The 12,065-nt window shown below is 41.6% G+C and overlaps 1 protein-coding gene across 1 annotated transcript in view; it reads left to right on the top strand.

Annotated features, from left to right (window-relative positions):
* The first annotated feature begins 366 nt into the window (after positions 1 to 366).
* Positions 367 to 12,065, top strand: part of SACS (sacsin molecular chaperone) — a 69,969-nt gene continuing 58,270 nt past the window's right edge. The window contains exon 1 of the mRNA XM_081215052.1: positions 367 to 480. The gene's annotated coding sequence lies outside the window, so the exon portion shown is untranslated. The remainder of the gene's footprint in view (positions 481 to 12,065) is intronic.

Here is a 12,065-nt window from a genome sequence, read left to right as displayed (position 1 = left end):
TAGCAGCAAGTGTGTGGCTGCTCTTTAATTCTAGTAGATTATAGAATTTCCAGACTGGATACGGCCGGTCACAGTCTCTGTTTTCCATGGGGAAAATGCAACCCACAACCGACTTGTCTAAGGTCACACAGCCTTAGGTATACCAGTGTCCAAGAGAGATGATCTCCTGGTAGCCATGCCTTCCTCCTAAGTGCAACTTTGTAATTTGAACAGAAGAGATAATGCACTTACTGTCCTCTGTACCACCCGTGGGAGCGACCAAGCCGCATTTTGCAGCATTATTGAAACCGAAGGTTGGTGATGGTCCTGTCTCTTTAAAAAGAAAAAAAAAAAGGCGCGCGGGGTGTGGGCGGGTAGCTGCTGACTGCGGCACGGCGTCCGGTGGCCTGGACCAGTGCGGCTGCGGTGGCAGTCACACTGGAACCTGCTGATGGGACACAAGGACCACAAAGGCCGGGGACGCGATGCTGGCAGCCACCGGTGAGTATGCGAGGGGCCGGCCGGATGTCACGGGAGCGGGCCGGGGCCCACGGGAATGCGGGCTCCGCGGGGGATGGGTCACCAGGTCCTCTGAGAGCGGGGCTGGGACCGGGGCTCCCGGGCCCTGCGGTCGCCTTGGGAAACGCCCTTGTGAGAGGACAGGGACGCTTCTTTAAAGCTCTGTGCTGCTGTAAGTTAGGGGTTCTTTTGGCGATTCCCACTTTGGGCCGCAGCCTGCGGTTTGCAGGGGAGGCTCCGGCTGCAGCCTTGCTAGAGAGATGCCCGCGGCCGAGATGCTCAGAGCTCCCGGCTTTGTCATTTTAATTCCCACCGCGTCCTGTGGGTTTGCTCACAAAGGGTCTGCTGCTGTAATGCAGTGTGGAGCGCAGAGTGCTATTGAATAATAAAGCGGGATTCGCCAAGTGCCTTCTGGGCTAATTTATAGTAATTGTCCTCCTTTAAACAGCATGCTCGTAAATGATGCCCCTTATTGCAGTTCTCTTAAGTAGTAATATCTGAAAATCCTGCTTTTAGTTGAAAACATTTTACTTAGTTATTAAATTTTATCTTATAAGAGATCATTAAATTCTTAGAGTATCCCAGTTTTAACAGTAGCAACGAAAATCTCTCACTCTTTTTCTTAAAACAAGGTTGATACCTCGGTGAAGAGTGTTGGGTTTGCTTCTAACATGTCGATAGCTTGGGCTTCAATTTTTGTGTAAGTTTTGTTCTCTCTGTGTGAGGAAGGCCTGTTCATTTGAGTAAAAGGCAGAATGCAGGTCAAGCCCATACGCCCCCGCAGCTGAGGAGAGCTGCCCTGAAGTTATACTGAGGGGAGCTCTTACCTTTCCTCCACTGCAGATAAGCGATTGACACTTAATCCCATTTTATTTGTCCCTTGAAAACCAAATCTCTCACATTGTTTTCGGAAGTTATTCCTTGATAACCAGACACATATTAGGTTAATGCATGGTTGTCATACCCAGTGGTTTTACTTATAACCAACCAGCTGTCTTTCCCTAATCTCGCTGCAGTCTTCTTCACATCATGGACAAATGATATCCAGTTCCTTTGCCTCCTTCCCCGTGGCCGTCCCTTCATCCTTTCTTTACCTTCCTGGCTTTTCAGCTGGCCAATGGCCTCCTTTTCTGTGGAGGTCAAGGCTCCTCCTTCGGTCTCCCTTTCAAACAAACCATATTCCCATATTTTCCTTGTTCCTGGCTTGGTTTGTAAGATCTTTTCCATGATTAATGTGGTGTTTTCTATTCTTCACATAATAGGAAGGAAAACCTGATTGACAGCCTTATTTTAAGACTTGGCTTACATCAGCAGCATCTTGTGTATTGTGCTTTACACTGGAGTTGCTCTCAGAAGCCTTGGGTTCAGATCTCAGCTCTGCAGCCCCTGAAAATCCGCTCAACTTCTGCGAGCCTCAGTTCCTTCCTGTGTCAGAGATGATGGCAGTTGTTGTTCACATAATTTTCTAGGGTTGAAGTGAGCCAGTGCATCTGAGGGCACCGAGCACGGTACTTGGCACAAATGTAGCTACTTCGCGGGTGTTCTGTCATTTTCTCATTCAATCCACCTGTGAGGAAGCAGGCTAAAGAGGTTTCTCAAACATTCTTGTAAATCTAGTGATTTGGATTGTCTTTGGGCAAAATGAAATGTGGATTATTTTTCCTCTTTTGAGGGCCCCGGTCTTTCCTTCTACTGATTCACTGTGACTGCTGACATCCCAGGGCCAGGTGGATGGAAGAAATAGAAAGCATTTCGATAGGAGAAAGAAAAGACACTTTGCTTATGTCATTAGGTGAATGATTCCTTAATGAATAGGTACGTAGGAGCCAAAAAAAGTGTTGTCAAAATTTTAAATTATCTTTTTCTAAGACTAGACATTAATAAACCACCTTGATAAAAATGGCAATAGAGTCCTTGTTGACTAAATAATCATCCTAAGATGGAGCTCAGGTTTTCACAATTATTTCCAACAGAACAATGCAATCTGATGACAACATAACTGACTTTCAATTATAATAAAATTTCAATTACGATGAGCATACTTTCAAGATTTTCTTTCCCAAATGGAGAGCCTAGGTAAAGTAACAAAAGATTTATTCATTAAGCAAAGAAGAAAATCCTTCATTTTTTGACAAGCAAAAATAAGTAAAGCATAAATTGCCGTTCACACTGGATAAGACCATGTTTAACAGTAAGAATGTACATAGTGTTATACAGGGATTGGGTTCTTGGTAATTCTGTGTTCGTTGTTTTACTATTTATGCTTATGATGTTTGTCATTAATTCTTTAATACATTTTTATTTTAAAAAATCAAAAAAAATTAGAGGTTTCTCATACCATTTCCCTAAAGGTATGAATTTTGAAATGATCTTTTGACCAAGTGCTTCTTCATCAGCTCTAAGTACAAAAAATATATTCAGTACTTGCTAAGGATCTCTTATAAAAGTGATGCTGATATTTCCATGTTGCCGCAGGCATGTTCTACTGGAAGAGGAAAGGCCAATTTCCTTTTTCTGGCTCCCATCAAATCCTGTATGATGGCAGAATTGAGGATGATATTGACTGTCCGGCCATGAGTCCGAGTGAGCGGTGCAAAAGGCGCCGATTTGAAATTGGAGCAATTCCCGTGGCGGTTCTGATCTTGGACAACCTGGGTGGCAACTGGCTTTTCATATTACCAATCCCGTTACTGTTTTAGTTTCTATTTTGCGTGCCTTTCTCCTGGCCACCTTTGTTTTCCTTAAGCTCTGCGCTTAGCACATAGTGTCAGATTTAAGTCGAGGATGGCGCCATTGTGCCAGGAGACATAAGGAAGTTGGAAGAAACACTGGCCTGGGAATCAGAGGCGTGGCTCTGCCTTGGCTGTGGCTTCTCTTTGTGCTAATGGGAAAGTCTGTTAACCTCAGTTCTGAGATGAGAGGTATGGTGTAGACAGTCTTTAAATTTCCTTCAAGGCCTGGTATACTCCAGTTTATCACAATTATTGATCAAATAGCACGCTTTCACGTATGTTGTCTCTCTTCATTTTCACAACAGCCTTGTGAAACAGGCAACCCATTTTGCAGATTATAGAATGTAAAATTAAAAGAGAGTGGAGCCCCGACCATTTCTTATTTGTAGAAAGAGGGGGTTGACTGGGCGGTATCTAAATTCGCTTTTCTTGCTGGACATCAGTGAGCGCTCAGATTGCCAACCCTGAGTGGTGACCCCTGCGCCCTGTGTGCCTTCTCAGGGCACTAAGAGGTCATGGCAGCATAAAACCCAGGATGCCACGGGGCTTCTCGGTTTTGTAAGGGGAAATCTATGGTCCACTTACAGCAACATGCCATCCAGACAAGCATTCGTTTTCAATATTCTGCTCTGGATGAGACCACGAGTTTATCCTCTAGTCAAGAAAATACAGGCTCTGCAGTTCACATATCCTTTTCACATGTTCTGAAACGACAACATTTTAAAATAAGTCAAAGCCGCCTGAATATTTTTATGGGTGGTCATTTAAACTTCATAGATCTCCTTATTTCATTAAAGTACTAAGTGCTAGAGAGGAGTTTGTATTTGAATTTTTGGGGCATCTGGAATTTGCGCACTATTTCACCATATTAATAGAGGTTTAGTCTTTCTCCTTGTTTTTTTTTTTTTTTTTTTAATAAAGAAAACATTTAGGAGATGTGGGGATGTATGTATGTGTTAGTTTCTGCTGTACAGCAAAGTGAATCATATACATATATCCCCTCTTTTTCAGTTTTCCTTCCCATTTAGGTCACCACAGAGCATTGAGTAGAGTTCCCTGTGCTATGCAGTAGGTCCTCATTAGTTATCTATTTTATACATAGTAGTGTATATAAGTCAATCCCAATCTCCCAATTCATCCCACCCTTCTCCTTGTTTTTAATGCAATGATACATTTAACCATTAAAAAATGTCCTAATAGGGTTACTAGATAAATTACAGAAACTATTGCATAAGATAAACATAACCTAAAAAAATTGCTTGTTATTTGTTTGAAATTCAAACTTAACTGGGCATATTTTTATTTGCTAAGTCTGGCAACCTTATATAAACAGAATCTTAACTGATAAATAATAGTTACTTTGAGCATAAAGATATTAATTTGTTAGGTTTTTAAACTTAAAATATAAGTTATATCTAATCTTTATCAATTTTCCATAACATGCCAAACATTTCCCTGGGTTTATTTATTGATCTTTTTGTTTATTAAATGTTGAAGTTCAGTGATTATCCTAAGAAAATTCTGATCCTGAAGAACGTATTATGTACCTTCATTTTCCCCAGAGGCCCGGCTAATGACTGAAAAAAATACCCGAGACTTTAAATATGCTTATTAGGAGTCAGGTAAACGCGGTTTTGAAAACGGGCTCTACATCAGACTAGCTCTGATGCTTCATCTCTTGGAGCCTCAGTTTCTCCTTAACTGGGCCTGAGAATAACTCAGTGACCCTCTCCCCTCCCCACCTCTGGGATCAGATGGCTGGTGAGCAAAGTCCCTGGCAGGCTCCCAGAGAAACATTGGTTTTCAAGTGAATGAGTGAATGTTATTTTTCCCTTCAAAAAACTGGATAATAATAATATTAGATGATATCAAAAGAGATGTATTTCAGTCATATAATCTATTTTTAATATATTATTTTTAAAAGCTTTATTGAGTTATCATTCACATACTATACAGTTCACCCATATGGCATATTACTTTTATGTAAAATTTATCTTTGAAGATAATTGAGCTTTTAAAGGTAAACCTAAGACTCCAAGGAGTTTATTCCAGTGGTAGCCCTTCCAAACCCATGCCTCCAACAATTAGCTCTGCCCATCGACGGACCAAAAGCTGAGGCTAGATCAACTCGATTCAAGATATGCTATGACAATATATGTGTCTTTTATTACCTGGAAATGGGCCGAAGTGACTAAACTATTCATTCTTTATTGAATACCTTCTGTATCCATGGCCCTGCATCTGACCGAGTAGGGGGGCAAAGATGTAAGACGTTCTTGAGGAACTTTTTGCAAAGTGGACGAGGAAGATTTGTACAACATAGAAGGGATTTGGGACAGTAAGGGGATAATTTATACATTTTTCTTATTAAATGTGAGACAGTATTTTTTCTGCTGTACATTCTACTGGAAACCTTCAATTACACACACACACACACACACACACACACCACTGATAAGTATCCCTTACCTTTAACTTCACTTCTCGGCTTCGTAAAGTGCATTTCTGTAAATCTTCCATTTCAGGGATGTTTACTTGAGGTCAAATAAGGCTATAGTGACCATGACCTTTTCTACAGTAGATTGTGCCCATACAGTTCTGCTATTAATGACAGCCGCAATTCTTGCTTTGCCTTACATTTTGGTCTATTGATTTATAGGGTGAATTAATCTGACTTCTCTGTTTTGCAAAGATGCCATTTTCAAGTCTGTGCTGACTCATGTTTTGTTCTGACAGCAAGCAGAGCAAGACCATTATTCTGAGGGTAATTCCAGTGGAGGCTTTCTGTGGGCCTGGAGTCTGTCTGTATTGGTTCCTTGTTTCTGTAACGTTAGGGACTTTCAAGGGTGAGTTTTCAGCACGTCACAGAGGATTTAGCTGCCTGTGATTATGTCTGATCAAACATGATGAAGACTAACGTTGATTTTTTTTTTTTTTTTTTTGCGGTACGTGGGCCTCTCACTGCTGTGGCCTCTCCCGTTGCGGAGCACAGGCTCCGGACGTGCAGGCTCAGCGGCCATGGCTCACGGGCCCAGCTGCTCTGTGGCGTGTGGGATCTTCCCGGACCGGGGCACGAACCTGTGTCCCCTGCATCGGCAGGCGGACTCTCACCCACTGCGCCACCAGGGAAGCCCAGTAATGTTGATTTTTAATTCCCAGCTTTAGAGGAATGTGTATCCTGTTGGCAGGAGATCGCTGAAGGCAACTCTGGCTCTAGTCTTTGCTATACATAGGTGAAAAGACTGCTTCTAGGGAAACTGAAGCTTTCGTGACAGGTAGAGCTTAGGGGTCGATGTGAGCTGTGAAGGGGGAGGGGCACCCTGGACGTCCCTGCTTCCTTAAGACAGAGCCCTTGGCCACAGTGGCCGTGAGTTAAGCCCTGGGTGTCCGGCCAGTTTCCATTTCAAGTAGAGCAATTCAAAGAAATATTCACCCCGGTGAGTAAGTGGAACAAGCGTGTTTCTTTCCTGCTCCTTAAATGAGATCATATATGGTGTCAAATCCGACTGCTCTGAGGGAAGCCCAGGTTGCCACACTAGGGTGTTTTTGCTGGGAAGGTGAAGAAATCACTGGAGAGACACACTGTGCTTGTATTAGCCGTGGGCAGTGGCTTCAGGAGTCAGAGCAGAACGCGGGGATTTCACAGCTGGTCAGGGTGGACGGCCAGGCCTGTTCCCTAATAGCCATTATAGGGCACTGGCTGTTTAGCCCCTGATGCGTGAGAGAAGGACAGGGATCAGGGGGTGAGAAGAGCATGAACATTTCCTGTCCCTTTGTGGGTTGGAGGATAGTCCATGAGCAAGAAGACTGGCATCCCGTATTTGCAGGACCAGCCTGCCGTTCATTAAGTACTTTTAGATCCCGTTCAGGCTGGTGTTTATGATGACTCTGTGTGTGGATGGGGCAAGCTGTCCTGTGTCACAGTGAGGAAGGCTGGGCATGGAGAGGTTATGTGACTCCCGGGTCGTGGCCTCGATTGAATGACTCTACCCCAAAGTGATATGACGGGAGCAGTTCCTTCCCCTTTGGGGACCCTATGAGCAGAGAAGGAAATAATATTTGAGTGTCTGTATTGTGTTAGGTACTCAATAGCGTGATTAAGGTAAGAGATGGAGTGAAGACGTTAGTTTAAGTCCCAGCATGAGATGGTGCTTGACTCTTCTGGACACCAGTTTCCTTATCTGTCAAATGGAATTAATAATTTCCTACCAAATCACGAGGCTGTTATGAGACTGAAATAAGATAATATCTATGAAATCACCTTAACAAATTAAAGATACCATACCTCTACAAGATAACCTTACCATACTGCATTACAGTTTTACTATCAATAGCAATGCAAGTGGGTACAAAATTTAGGATATACTAATTTTCTTGGCTGTGTTAATGAAATATGTAAACACAAAATTATCATGAAAGCAGTAAAAGAAAAGACCCAGTTTTATCTTATCTTGATTAATTTGATTGTCTTGTTGAGGAATTGTCAATTTATCAGTATGGATAGTTTGAATGTTCGCATTTCTTATTTTTTTAAAATTGCATCAGACTGCTGTTCAGTCATATTTGAGGCCATAAAAAGGCTACTAGCTTTTATCTTCCATGCATTGTTATTGTTAAGGATTTATAAAAGTAAATGTGTGATACACTGAAGCACTCAAAAATGGATGCATTATCAGATGAAGATTTATACACAAGAGAAGCATTAAACACATAAGTATAAAAATCTATATAGTGGTAGTCATATAATCAGTAAGGAACAAAACATTTCTGTAGTTTAATACAATAAAAATGAAATAGAACTAAATATATGCTTAATTATAGGCAGAGATGTGTTCATATATCTGCATATGTAGAATGGCCACAGCACACCAAGAAATGGATGTTTGTTGAACTGAATAAACATGTGTGTGAAAGCATGTACTGAGAATCAAGAAAAACATTTTAATATTTCTTTGTCTACATATTTTGATCTTAAATTAGTACAAAGTAATCATGAGAGGGCTTCCCTGGTGGCACAGTGGTTGAGAGTCCACCTGCCGATGCAGGGGACACGGGTTCGTGCCCCGGTCCGGGAGGATCCCACATGCCGTGGAGCGGCTGGGGCCGTGAGCCATGGCTGCTGAGCCTGTGCGTCCGGAGCCTGTGCTCCGCAACGGGAGAGGCCACAGCAGTGAGAGGCCCGCGTAACGCAAAAAAAAAAAAAAAAAAGTAATCATGAGAATAAGTAAAACAATATATGATAAAGGCTCGTTCATTATAAATATAATAAACAACATATAATAAATAAAACAATATATATAACAATATATAATCATGAGAATAAGTAAAACGATATATAATAAAGGTTATTATATATATAATAAACAGTCTATAATTATTTGTGAGTGTTGATGCGCTCCACACATTTCAATACTATTATGTGAAAGCAGCCTGGTTTATTGTTGAAATCCCCTACCTGGGGGTCGAGAGGTCTGCTGGGGCTCTGTCACGTCCTACTGCCCTAGGAGGCTCTGTGATGGTGTGCACAGCCTCGCTCCCTCACGCTCCGCCGGACGAGCTAACATCTCTGTAAACTAGCACCGACAGGTCCTGAGGACTTCTGTCATCTTGTCCCCTTCTCTATGCCTGTAGGGTGTGGGCACATCCTCTAACCTCTTATAGCTTCGGACTCTTAACCTGTAAAATGGGGAAGCTATCTGGTCTACCTCTTTTATAAAGTTGTCTTGAGGATCACATGAAACAATGCATGTAATTGTAAAGGACTACACATAGGTAAGGTACTGCTGGGGAAGAAGAATTTTCCTCTTCCCTTCCAAGTTCTGCTGGCTGGTCTAAGGATGAAATTGACACGAGACAGATTAAGATGAGAAAATCAGACAAAATTTTATTAACGTGTATACATGGAGAGACCCAGGACCTGAGTAACTCGCCAAAGTGGCCGAAGCCCTCACCTTAGATACCATCCTCAGCTAAAGACATGAGAGGAGGTTGGGAATAGGGGTTTGGGACTTGAAAGTGGAGGAAGGCAATTGACATGAAGATGGAAAAGCAAAAGTTTGGTGAACAACCGTTTGCTGGGCCAGGCAGAGACAATGGGACACAGAGAGGAATGGTAACAGACAGACTTAGCGCATAATACAGTTATGTATGGTGATGCTCCCTTCCTGGAACACGTGCTCTATGTTCTTTTAGGCAGTTTGTGGGAAGGTCAGAGGTTCTCCCTGAGGCTTTGGGGCCTTAAACATAATCAGCCTAAGTTTTTAAAAAATTTATTTTATTGAAGTATAGTCGATTTACAATGTGTTAATTTCTGCTACACAGCAAAGTGATTCAGTTATACATATACATATATATTCTTTTCCATGATGGTTTATCCCAGGATATTGGATGTAGTTCCCTGTGCTCTACAGTAGGACCTTGTTTATCCATCCTATATATACTAGTTTGCATCTGCTAATCTCAAACTCCAGATCCATCCCTCTGGCACCACCCCTCCCCCTTCTCAACCACAAGTCTGTTCTCTATGTCTGTGAGTCTGTTACATAAATAAGTTCATTTGTGTCATATTTTAGATTCCACATATAAGTGATATCATGTGGTATTTGTCTTTCTCTTTCTGACTTACTTCATTTAGTATGATAAATGGCAAATTTTGCTCCCCTACAGTTCTATTATTTAAATAGCACGTGCAGAATTTCATACTAATGAAGAAGGATTTATTGACACCAAGTGGATCTTGGGAACCCCAAAGAATACTTTGAATGCTTGGGGAATAAGTTCTCAGGGAGGTTTCACAAGGGGCTGGACGCATGCCCTGATGACAGAGAGGTATTTAGGGAAGGAGTGGGTGCTGCTCAAGTAGGCACCAAAAAGTGAAGCCGTGCTGTGAGGGGCGACCCTGTCTGCAAATCCCTTTTCTCTCCTTGCCTCCCCTCCCTCCCTTTCCTCTTCTTTTAAAATCTTATTACGCAGACTCTGGTATTCCATCTGTGCCTCATTTTTAATGAACAGCTATTATGATAATAAATGAAAGATATTAAAGATACTACTTCAGACAGAGCTGTCATTATATACTCTTCATCATGTTATAAACACTTTCGACATTATCCCATGTAGAAGACACAGTATAGAACAAATTTAAATTTTATCATTTTAAAACGGAAATGCTATGCCTAGGAAAGAGTATATATAAATTGGAGTCTTTGGCCCACTTTTCTTTGAGGTTGTATCTTTTTTTACTTTCAAGATTTTTTTTTTTGATTGTCTGTGTGGCAAATATGTTCTCCTGATTTATGTAGCTTGCTTTAGGTGAACAGAAGTTCTAAATTTTAATGTGGTTTGAATGTAGCCATCTTTTCTTCTGTGGTTAGGGCTTTCTATTTGTTGTTTAAGGAGTTCTTCTGTACCCTGAGGTCATAAAGATATTGGGTTATATTTCTTTCCAGAAACTTTAAGGTTTGATTTTCTCACTTATGCCCTTAATCATCTGAAATTGATACTTGTATGCAGTGTGAGGTACGGATACATTTATGTTTCCAGGTGGATAAGCGCTTGTCCGGGTAACATTTTTTGAAGGGTCCAGCTTTCTCCACTGAACTGACAAACACCTCTGTCATGTATCAAGTTTCCATTAATGCATGGATCTGTTTCTAAGCTTCCTGCTGTTTGATTGTTCCTGTGTGAATGCCATACCAACTTAGTTATTCTTGTTTTATATTACAGTTTGCTATTTAGTAAAGCAAGTCTTTCCCCTCATGCTTCTGAAGGAGTGTCTTTCTTTATTCTTATCCCCTTGTTCTTCCATAAAAATTTTAGAGTTTCAAGTTTCATTTTAAAAGGTTGTTGGGATTTTTTTTTTAAACATCTTTATTGGAGTGTAATTGCTTTACATTGTTGTGTTAGTTGCTGCTGTACAACAAAATGAATCAGCTATATGTATACATATATCCCCATTTCCCCTCCCTCTTGAGCCTTCCTCCCACCCTCCCTATCCCACTCCTCCAGGCGGTCACAAAGCACCGAGCTGATCTCCCTGTGCTATGCAGCTGCTTCCCACTAGCTGTCTGTTTTACATTTGGTAGTGTGTATATATGTCCATGCCACTCTCTCACTTCGTCCCAGCTTACCTTTCCCCCTCCCCATGTCCTCAAGTCCATTCTCTACGTCTGTGTGGATGGACCTAGAGTCTGTCATACAGAGTGAAGTAAGTCAGAAAGAGAAAAACAAATACCATATGCTAATACATATATATGGAATCTTAAAAAAAAATGGTTGTTGTGATTTTGATTGGAATTCCTTTGAATTAAAAGATCAGTCTGAGGAGAGTGGACATTTCAGTGATATTGAGCCTTCCCGCCCATCATATACATCTCTCCATTTTTAAAAGGGTGTCTTTTGTTCAAGTTTATAGATTTTCTATCTAAAATTTTTATGCAAGTTCTTTTGTTATAATTATTCCAAGGTAACTTATTTTTTCTTGCTATTATAAATGGTTGTCTTTAAAACTCCTTTTTTTGTTGTTTTTTTTTGCAGTACGCGGGCCTCTAACTGTTGTGGCCTCTCCTGTTGCGGAGCACAGGCTCCGGACACGCGGGCTCAGCAGCCATGGCTCACGGGCCCAGCCGCTCCGCGGCATGTGGGATCTTCACGGACTGGGGCATGAACCCGTGTCCCCTGCATCGGCAGGCGGACTCTCAACCACTGCGCCACCAGGGAAGCCCTGAAGAGCCCAATTTTTAAAATCCATTATCATACCAAAGGCTTCCATTCTCTTGCTACTACAATCCCTTAGTTTAATTTTAATTCTTAAATTTTAATTTAAAATCTAGAATTATT

Source organism: Mesoplodon bidens (genome assembly GCF_964165515.1).
Source record: "Mesoplodon bidens genome assembly, chromosome: 17".
NCBI lineage: Eukaryota > Metazoa > Chordata > Mammalia > Artiodactyla > Ziphiidae > Mesoplodon > Mesoplodon bidens.
This window is presented reverse-complemented; position numbering and strand designations above follow the sequence as displayed.